Here is an 11,343-nt window from a genome sequence, read left to right on the forward strand (position 1 = left end):
GCCGGAACCCTGCTCGTTTCAGGGAAACGCCTCGACTGATCGTCCATAGAGGCGAACGCGATCGGCCCAAACGAACACCTCTACGTCCATGATAGCCATTCCAGCCACCGTTTCCTGGTGCCATTGCCAGCATCCTGCCGGCGAGCGCCCGAGGTTCTCGCGTCGGTAAGGTAGGACCCGTCCTCTCGGCCGTTAACGGGAGTGACATTCGCACCTACGGTACGCAGGCCCTGGACTTAAATTTCGACTCCCGCCCGTATAGGTGGAAGTTCACCGTTGCTGACGTTGCCCAACCGATCCTGGGGGCCGATTTCTTGCGCGTCATCTCCTTGTTAGTCGATGTGCGAGGCGGACGCATGGTCCCGGTGTCGGACCTGCGCCCTGCCAAGCCGCGCAACCCGTCAACGCCCCTACCGCAACTAAACGAGGTAGCTGAGAACCAGCAACCTTTCGCAGCCCTGCTCCCCGATTTCCCAGGGTTGCTCACGCCCCGGTTCGAAGGGGCCGCGCCCCATCATAGCGTGGTCCACCACATTCCCACCGGTTCACGCCCGCGTGCAGCACCTCCCGCCCAATAAACCGCATCGCACGAGACTAGTTCGAGCTTATGGAGGACATGGGGATTGTCCGGCGGTCGGCTAGCCCTTGGGCTTCCCCGCTGCACATGGTACCCAAAGCATCCGGGGGTTGGAGACCTTGCGGTGATTACAGGCGTCTTAACGCCGTAACCACGGTAGATCGGTACCCAGTCCCGAACATCCAGGATTTCTCGATTCATCTGGAGGGCGCAACCTTTTTCTCGAAGGTTGACCTTATTCGCGGGTATAATCAAATCCCGGTCCACCCTGACGGCGTCCCTAATACGGCCACCATCACCCCTTTTGGCCTTTTCGAATGCCTTTTGGCCTGAAGAACGCTGCTCAGGCGTTCCAAAGGCTAATGGATCAGGTCGGTCGGGGTTTGCCGTTAATATTCATCTAACTCGATGATATTCTGGTGGCCAGCAGCTCGCAGGCAGAGCACGTCATGCACCTCCGCCTGCTCTTCGAACGGCTGCGCGAACACGGATTGGTGATCAGTGCCAGTTCGGATTGCATTCCATTTCCCTTTTGGGTCACAGCATCACCTGCCACGGCGCACAGCCGCTGCCCGAGAAGGTTGACGCTATCCGTCGCTTCCCGAGGCCTCTTATCAGTCAAGGGCCTACAGGAGTTTATCGGAATGGTTAATTTCTACCACCGAGTCGTCCCGTCCACAGCTGCCATCATGCGGCCGTTGTTCCAATGTCTGGCCGGTAAGCCTAAGGACCTGGTCTGGTCCAAGGAGGCGGAGACGGCGTTCGAGAGGGCTAAGACAGCATCAGTCCAAACGGCCCTCACCGTGGACGTTTCCGACGTCGCTGTAGGCGCTGTCCTCAAACAACGAGTAGGTAGCCGCTGGGTGCCGCTGGCATTTTTCAGCAGGCAGCTGCGAGCTACCGAAGTTAATACAGCACGTTTGATCGGGAACTCCTCGCGCTCTACCTAGCGATCCGCCATTTCCGTTACTTCCTAGAGGGGCGCGCGTGCACCGCATTCACGGACCACAAGCCGCTCACGTTCGCTTTGACCAAGGTGTCCGATCCCTGGTCTGCCAGGCAACAGAGGCACCTCGCTTACATGTCCGAATTCACATCTGATATTTGGCATGTGGCGGGGAAACTGAAAGTTGTGGCTGACGCGCTGTCCCGTCCGGCAGCCCCCAAGGTTTCCGCTTTAAGTCTAGGCGTGGATTATGCGGAGCTGGCCGCTGTCCAACAGGTAGATGCCGGTATGGGGGTTTACCGCAATACTGAATCAGGTCTTAAGCTGGCTAAGGTGCCCTGCAGCGCCGCCGGTTTGCGAATCCATTGCGATGTCTCCACGGGCAAAGCCCGCCCCATTGTTCCGGTTGCCTGGAGGCGTCGGATTTTTGACACCATCTACAGCCTAGCGCACCCGTCCATTCGCGCCACCTCTGCCTTGGTCGTAGCCAAGTTCGTCTGGCATGGGTTACGGAAGCAGGTCGCAGCATGGGCCCGCATTTGTATCCCCTGTCAGACTTCCAAGGTACAGAGGCATGTGCACCCGCCCGTGAAGGATTTCGCAGTCGCGGACGGCAGGTTCCTGTACATCCATGTCGACCTGGGAGGTCCCTTGCCGTGTTCACGCGGGGCCACTGACCTACTGACTATCGTGGACAGGCTTACCAGGTGGGCGGATGCAATACCGTTAACTGATACCTCCGCTGAGGCTTGTGCGGAGGCCATCGTCTCACATTGGATCGCTCGTTTCGGGGATCCTTCCGTTATCACTACTGATCGTGGGGCCCAGTTCACGTCCTCCCTGTGGAGTGGTATGGCGCAGCTGTATGGCACGAAGCTGCACCAGACCACCGCGTATCACCCAGAGTACAACGGTTTGGTTGAGCGTTTCCACAGGCACCTCAAGTCGGCGTTGAAAGCTCGGCTCACCGGCCCAGATTGGGTCGATCAGTTGCTTTGGGTCCTCCTAGGGATCAGAACCATGCCTAAGGAGGACCTCAACGCCTCCTCAGCCGAGTTGGTTTCGGCTCGGTTTTGCGGGTACCTGGAGATTTTCTGCCCGTCCCCCGGGATCAGGAGGTCCCGGCTTCGGCGTTGTTAGCTGACCTTCACGAGCGGGCGGGTGCGCGCTTTGGTCCCGGTTCCCACTTCCCGACACAGGTCATCCGCGTTGCATGTGCCTACTATGTTAGGGGATTGTGCTTATGTTTTCCTTCATAGGGATGCTCACTGCTCGCCGTTACAGCGGATGTACGAAGGTCCGTACAGGATACTGAGGACTGGTACCTCGACGTTTACATTGGACATGGGTGGCAGGGAGGAGTTTGACCCAGCCGCCTTAACCCAGCACACGTCGACGATGATACCCCGCCACTCCACAACATAGAGGACGTCCACCAGCCGTTTTACCGCCCTCTGCACCTGTTACCCCCGGTTATGTTTCACCGGTCCCCTCTGTTACGCCCGTCCCTCGTTCGCGTTTGTCGCGTCCCTCCGGTTCTGTTTTGCCGGCCCCTACTGTTACGCTCACCCCGCGACCTCGGACTATGCGTTCCGGTCGAACCGTCCGGTTACCCGTGCGTTTCCGTACCGCGGATTCTGGGGGGGCCTTGTAGCGGCGCCTGCTGGCGCACGTAGGTATCAAACCCGGCGTTCGGAAGCCGCGGTCACGTGACTCGGGATGGGCTGCAAGTTTTCGCGCGGCTTTGCTTTCGCGCAGCAGTTCAGTGCTGACCACCGTTGTGGCCAGACGTGTTGTGAGAGCCTGTGAACTGAGAAGTTATTTTGTGAATAAAAATACGTTTGAAAACTCAGTTGTCATTCTTGCGACTGCCAAAATATATCTATATTACTAAAAGTCTGATCTTGACCGCTTTTGGCTCGCTGTAGTGTGATTTCCGAGAGAACGCCGCCACCTACGGCCGTTATTTTTGGCCACCTCACTCAGTGCCCCCCTCCGCCTTCCGGGACCAGAGGATTTTTCCCAGAGAGAGATATTAATGGGGTTTTTTAAATACACCATTCTCTCTGCTACCCCTGCTGGAGGGGGAGGGGGAGGGACTATAACACCAGGAAGTGGTGTGCCTCACTCAGTCTCTGCAAGATGGATGAAGCCAAAGGGTCACGTTTCTCTGAGCTCTGAATAACACTGAACAAATGTCTACTCAACTGTGAGTCCCCTTAATGTGGTTTGAAAATGAAAATATGGTTTGTTTGAAGTAAAAAGGCATGGCCTGCAAATGGTTGTTTGGGTGCTTCGGCTTGAAGTTAAAAGGCACTGTAAATGGTGGCTTGGGTGCTTTGTCTTGAAGTTGAAAGGCACTACTTACTGCAAATGGTGGCTTGGGTGCTTTGGCTTGAAGTTGAAAGGCACTACTTACTGCAAATGGTGGCTTGGGTGCTTTGGCTTGAAGTTGAAAGGCACTACTTACTGCAAATGGTGGCTTGGGTGCTTTGGCTTGAAGTTGAAAGGCACTACTTACTGCAAATGGTGGCTTGGGTGCTTTGGCTTGAAGTTGAAAGGCACTACTTACTGCAAATGGTGGCTTGGGTGCTTTGGCTTGAAGTTGAAAGGCACTACTTACTGCAAATGGTGGCTTGGGTGCTTTGGCTTGAAGTTAAAAGGCACTACTGCAAATGCACTTACTTCCTGTTTGCACTGTATATTGATTTTAGATAAAACGCTACCACTTACGGCTGTGATTTTTGGCCATCTTACTCAGTCCCCCTCCGCTGAGCAGGTGCAGAGAATTCTTCCCATCAATGAAAAATAAAAGTGTTATTAGTGTTTAAAAAATGTTGAGAATCTCTCTCCTGTCAATCACGCCATGAAGGCCACACCTTTTCCGGTGGGAGGGGGAGGGGTTATAAAACCCGGAAGTGTGGGTGTGGCTCAGTCTCTGCATGATGGGGGAGGGAGAGGTCACGACTCTGTCTGAGCTGTGAATCAACTGAACACACTGAATGTCTACTGAACTGTGAGTTTGGTGTTTTGTGTGGTTTTATGGTGGTTTCACCCTGCATGAAATGGTATGAAGCTGCATTTGAATTTGGTGGCCTTGCACCCTGCTTGAAATGGAATGAAACTGCACTTGAATTTGGTGGCCTTGCACCCTGCTTGAAGTGGTATGAAACTGCACTTGAATTTGGTGGCCTTGCACCCTGCTTGAAGTGGTAGGAAACTGCACTTGAATTTGGTGGCCTTGCACCCTGCTTGAAATGGTAGGGAAATGGATTTGAATTTGGTGGCCTTGCACCCTGCTTGAAATGGAATTTCAAGGAATAGGCATGAGTCAACTGCTAGCCCACCAGCCGTCAGTGAGCTGCCAGCAGATCAGGCTTGAGGGACTGAGCTGCCACCCCAAGAACCCATACCAGCGCCGCAGAAAGACCCCCACTGGCCACCAATATTGGAATTGGTGGAGAGGAGGACCAGCCCTCCCGTGTGAACATGGGACCCAACGGGTCCCACTTAGTCTAGTATATCTATATACACACACTGAACTCTCTTGTTTATCATATTGTTTACAGTGTACTATGTTTACATGTTCTGTAATATGAATAAGAATTTCATTGTTCAATCTAAAACACTCTTGACTCTTGAGGCCAGTAGGTAACGATTAAAAGGTCTTATTTCCAATGTTTGGCTATAATGTCAGGACACACCTTGACATGTTTCTGCATCTTTTATTCATTGAACACATGGCTGTTGTCCTTAAGTATCACTCACATTTTCAATTTTATGATTGAAAGCTCCATTTCTGTTGGAAATGTGTTAGTGAATCATGATGAGATCTTTCCAAGCTTCAATGCCAAACAGAAAACCAATCTGCATTTTTCTCAGAAAAGTAATTTTGGTTTGAGAATATTTGTATAAATAGCCTGAAATCTTTGAAGTTATTTGTGAATGTGGTCACATGCTGTGACAGATCAAGGCATGAAAAGGCCGTTTTTGGGCTGCAAGCCAGAAGACCGATTCTGTCTTGGAGCCTAGTTTTGAGCTGAACAAACAAAAGCACACTGTAGAGCAAATCCCCTGCTAAGTAGGCACATCTCCAACTAATGAACACCCCTTACACCAACTCTCTTCTTTTGTCTTCTGAAGGTACAATGAATACATGGTAAGCTAAACTCCTGTGATGGAGACTGGGAGATCAAGCAAGGGGAGGAAGGTGTCGGAGATGGACCAAGTAAATTTGAGTGCAGGATGAAAATTGGTGGTGAAGTTGATAAAGTCCATGAGTTCTGCATGGGTGCAGGGGGTAGCTCTGATGCAGACATCAATGTAACTGAGATAGAGATCGGGGATAGGGTCAGTGCATGCCTGGAACAGGGATTGTTCATTGTACCCTACAAAGAGGCAGGCATAGCTGGGGCCCATGCGGGTGCCCATAATACACCTTGGATGGAGGAAGTGGGAGGAGTCAAAGGAAAAGTTGTTGAGGGTGAGGACCAGCTCCGCTAGGCAGAGTAGGGTGTTAGTAAAGGGAAATTGGATGGTTCTGCAGTCGAGGAACAAACGGAGGGCTTTAAGACCTTCCTGGTGGGGGATGGAGGTGTAGAGTGACTGAACATCCGTAGTAAAGATGAGGGAGTGGGGGCTCGGAAAGCGGAAGTCATTAAAGAGACGAAGGGCATGTGAGGTATTTTGGACATAGGTTGGGAGAGATTGGACCAGGGGGGATAGGATGGAGTCGAGGTACATGGAAATCATTTCCGTGGGACAGGAGCAGGCAGAAACAATGGGTCTGCCAGGGCTGTTGTGTTTGTGGATTTTAGGGAGAAGGTAAAACCGAGCTGTGTGGGGCGGCAAAACGATAAGGTTGGAGGCTGTGGAAGGCAGACAGCCAGAAGTGATGAAATCAGTAATGGTGTTTGAGATTAAGGCCTGGTGCTCATCTGTGGGATCATGGGCCAAGGATAAGTAGGAGAAGGTATCTGAGAGTTGTCACCTAGCCTCAGCCTGGTAGAGGTCAGCGCGCCAGGCTGCCATGGCACCTCCCTTGTCGGCGGTTTTGATTATAATGTCAGGGTTGCTACAGAGTGAGCGGAGGGCTGTACGTTCAGAGGGGGTGAGGTTGGAGTAGGTAAGGGGAGTGAAAAAGTTGAGACAGTTGATGTCACGCCGGCAGTTAGAAATAAAGAGGTCTAGAGAGGGTAGAAGGCCGTTCTGGGGAGAGTCAGAGCGAGGGCCTGTTGGTACCGGCGCATCACAGCCAGTGTAGGACGCATGGCACGGAAGGAGAACTGCTGCGAAATGCGGTAGATCGACGGTGTGTATCTGTAATCCGGGTTGGGTCTGAGCTGGGATGTCTGGACGTTGAGCTGGGATCCACGAGGTAGAAGATGGCGCAGGCAAACACCGAGAAAACACACGTGGCTATGGTAGCGAGTCTGGGTTAAACCGTGGTCGTAGAGTCGGAGAGCCGGAGGAATCTCAGAAGGGGAGCACGAGAGAAGATGTAATTGAGAGTAGTTTCCATTTAAAAAAAGTTCTATCTCTTTTTAAATATCCAAGGAGAGCAATAGGAAAAAAATCTAAATTGTGATATCAGGGCCCATGTTTTTATGCCATTTACTCATTGAACTCATTATTTTGTTGCTCATTGATTTGCTGTCCTTATTTATCATTTTCAGTTGCCCAGCCCCTTTGATGTATCAGCCATTGGAGGTAAGCTAGATAAAAAAAACTCATTTCACAGTAAAACTCTTTAACACTAAGTTTGTACTTACAGGAATAATAACCTAAAATTATCCAGATTGTCTTCATTATCGACAGAGATGTGTATTTATTTTAAATAATTAAATTAAATGTGGATCATAGAAATGCAGAATTATATTACAATTATTAATAGAATTGCTGCAAGTAATCCCTCACATGCTGTTTTTTACTTTGAAATGTCCTAAGGGTTGCTGGACCTCTTTTTGTGATCAGTTAAGTATGCATGACAGAGTTGCCTCTGTGCTTTGTGCTTTCAGAATGAAACTAAATGTAGGAAAGATGGAACAAATATCTATTTTTAAAGTCACAGATAAAATCAGCTTTAAATCATCAGCAGAAAATATGGCTGTAAAATTGATCTTCATTAATGCCAATTGTTTGGTTCTTAATGGCAGTTTGGTTACAATTTCTTGCATCGATGTTTACAATTCATTATAAGTAGACTTGGAATTGATAATGGGGCACATCAAGATACCATTCATACTTTGATATTGTGCAGTGTAGATACAGCATGCAATGAATCCTCCTAAAACGCTCATTTGACATCGTCAATGCCATGTTGGTCCACACTGATCTAGCTATGTGTTAAGTGTACATGGAAAGATAGTTACAAAAGGCACAAAATACCGGAGTAACTCAATGGGTCAGGCAGCACCACTGGAAACATGGATAGATTACCTTTCGGATCACCATCCTTCTTCAGACTGATTGTGGTTGGGGGAAGCTGGAAGAAGTCTGAGAGAATGCTTTCAAAGATGATTTAGATGGATATTTGAAGGAAAATAACACCCAAGTCCACAGAGAAATAGAAAGCAACTGGAATTTACAAAATGTTGCTTCAAGTAATCAGCATGAATTCAGTGAGCTGAATGACCACCTTCTGTGGCATGACAATTCTATGTTGCTATAATAGTGTTTTCAAATTTTAGGACTCCAAAACTACCTGATAGCAGGATCATTCTTCCTGGCTTAAATGTTCTCAATTGATAAAATCAAATCAATGAATTCAAAATAACATTTGAATTTGTCCTCAATTTTGGGCTATGTATTTATTTTCAGACGTCCCCTTCTTTTTACTATCCTCATAAACGATTAGCAGTATATTGCTTTTCTCAGTTTTAGTCACTTTTCTCCAACATGTGAAGCAGCTGGAACAGCTTTAATTTTTCCCCTCTGACAAAGAGTTTTCTCTGAATTATTACAATTTTATCACAGATACTGATTGGGGTCAAGGAAAGATTATTCACGTCGCGGCCTTGGTTCACCACGCACAAGAAGCACAAGGCAGACACAGGGTAGTTGAGGCCAGTTCATTGGCTATATTTAAGAGGGAGTTAGATGTGGCCCTTGTGGCTAAATGGATCAGAGGGTATGGAGAGAAGGCAGGTACGGGATACTGAGCTGGATGATCAGCCATGATCATATTGAATGGCGGTGCAGGCTCGAAGGGCCGAATGGCCTACTCCTGCTCCTAATTTCTATGTTTCTATGTCTATGTTTCTATGTATGCAGATGATGAGAAGTGTATGCAGCTCTTGTTGAACAACTTCTAACCTTGTGTGTGGACTCGACAAGAAAAAGCCAGATACTGATTAATTGGGTGTTTGCTGCCAATAGTTTTGTTTCTTAGAACAATTTTGTGCAAGTATTATGCCCTCCATTTTGTGAACTGTTAATGTAATTATTATCAAAAATGTAATGTAAAGCTCTACATGTAAATCAAGTCTAGAAATTAGTCCCAGCACAAAACATTGTCTGTCCATTTCCCTCCACAGATGCTGCCTGACCAGTTAAGTTCCCCCAGCACTTTGTTTTTTGCTCAATACTGTAAAATATTGTCACTATTTGAAGCAAAAATAAATGGTATTAGTTGAAAATTATTTAAACATCTAAAATAATATTTAACAAATAAGTTCAGTAAAATTCAGATTGTAGGTTATGCAAAATATTGTTTTGTATACTTTAATTTTAAAACAGACGATCCAGCATTTTCAAGAGTCATTCACTACTTAAATCATATTGTTACAGTCTCCTGAAAACATCATCTTGGGATGAGGTAATTGGAACATTAAATAAAAACAAAAAAATCATAAATTGGCTGATGGGCAATGATTTCAATTCTGGAAGAAAATCCTGCGACTACTAATTTTGTAAATTTGTCCATCATTTTATCAACTGCAAGAGGGAAAATTAAATCTCAGGCTGGGACTCATATTTTTTAGTTAAACTGGATTTTCTCACAGCATTATAACAATAGAAGCATGGAAGTGGGTAAAAAGGACTTTTGTCAATGTTCATCCTTGTTGCACCTTGGTGTCATTATTTTCTTAATGCCTCACCATGACTTTCAGTGAAAACATCATATTACTGCAACTGAATCACATCATTGGAACTTAATCGACTAAACCCAAGGAATATATTGCTTCACTTTTGATGAATAAAATTGCTATTAACCATAACTGAGAGAATCAAATAGTTTGCAGTCAAGGCAGCACTTTACAAGAATGTGACCTTCATGGAAACCTTGAATCTATAAAAACAAGATATGCAGTAAAAAAAGAGTTGAATGACTGTATTATATGTTCAGTTTCTGTTTATATAAACCTGCTTGTTTTATATGCCATGATATATTTAAATATCCATTGAATAAAAGATTGATAGTTCTTTGATAAGATTGCAAATAATTAAAATTGTATCCAAATTACCGCAGTTGCATTTTTATATGTAAAGCAAAATGGAAGAAGATTTAGTTTGTAATTTTTTTAAGTGAGCTGAAACATAAACCTCCAGGTATAGAGTTTCTTGGGGTGGAGTAGAATGTGGGTGAAAGGGTCGCTCTCCAGACTGACTGTCGCCTGGTTGACGATGTAGAGGGAATGTGTAGAGGGAAAGCGATACGGATTTTCATTGGGAATCCAGGCAGCAACATCATTAAAAATAAAACAGATACTGGATCTTTCTGGGGGGGGGGGGGGGGGAAGAAAGCTGGAATAGGGGAAAGGTTAGAAGAGGCACACACGAACCTCTGTCTCATCTCCAAACTTTCTCCCCTTCTATAATCAGTCTGGAGAAGGGTTTCGACCCGAATCATCACCTATCCATGTTCTCCAGAGATGCTGCCTGACCTGCTGAGTTACTTCAGCATTTTGTGTCCTTTTGTGTATTAACCTGCATCTGCAGTTCCTTGTTTCTACATTTCATTGAACCCTTTAAGTTTAAAGTGAATGCAGGAAACAAGGACCCAATAATTAGACAATAGACAATAGGTGCAGGAGTAGGCCATTCGGCCCTTCGAGCCAGCACCGCCATTCAATGTGATCATGGCTGATCATCCCCAATCAGTACCCCGTTCCTGCCTTCTCCCCATATCCCCTGACTCCGCTATTTTTAAGAGCCCTATCTAGCTCTCTCTTGAAAGCATCCAGAGAACCTGCCTCCACCACCCTCTGAGGCAGGAAATTCCACACTCACCACTCTCCTTTAGAAAAATTGTTTCCTCGTCACCGTTCTAAATGGCTTACTCCTAATTCTTAAACTGTGGCTCCTGGTTCTGGACTCCCCCAACATCGGGAACATGTTTCCTGCCTCTAGTGTGTCCAAGCCCTTAACAATCTTATATGTTTCAATGAGATACCCTCTCATCCTTCTAAACTCCAGTGTACAAGCCCAGCTGCTCCATTCTCTCAGCATATGACAGTCCCGCCATCCCGGGAATTAACCTTGTAAACCTACGCTGCACTCCCTCAATAGCTAGAATGTCCTTCCTCAAATTAGAGGACCAAAACTGCACACAATACTCCAGGTGTGGTCTCACTAGGGCTCTGTACAACTGCAGAAGGACCTCTTTGCTCCTATATTCGATTTCTCTTGTTATAAAGGCCAACATGCCATTCGCTTTCTTCACTGCCTGCTGTACCTGCATGCTTACTTTCATAGAATTCTCAAAGTAGCATGAGGACCAGGTGAGTTTAAAGGCAGCTTGGGACTGGGGCCTCGGTATGTGCGAGGTTGAAGAGACCATTGGAGCTGGTGCCTGAACCATTCAGAAGGGAGATCAGCA

The sequence above is a fragment of the Amblyraja radiata genome, chromosome 5 (assembly GCF_010909765.2).
Source record: "Amblyraja radiata isolate CabotCenter1 chromosome 5, sAmbRad1.1.pri, whole genome shotgun sequence".
In the NCBI taxonomy this organism is placed as follows: Eukaryota; Metazoa; Chordata; class Chondrichthyes; order Rajiformes; family Rajidae; genus Amblyraja; species Amblyraja radiata.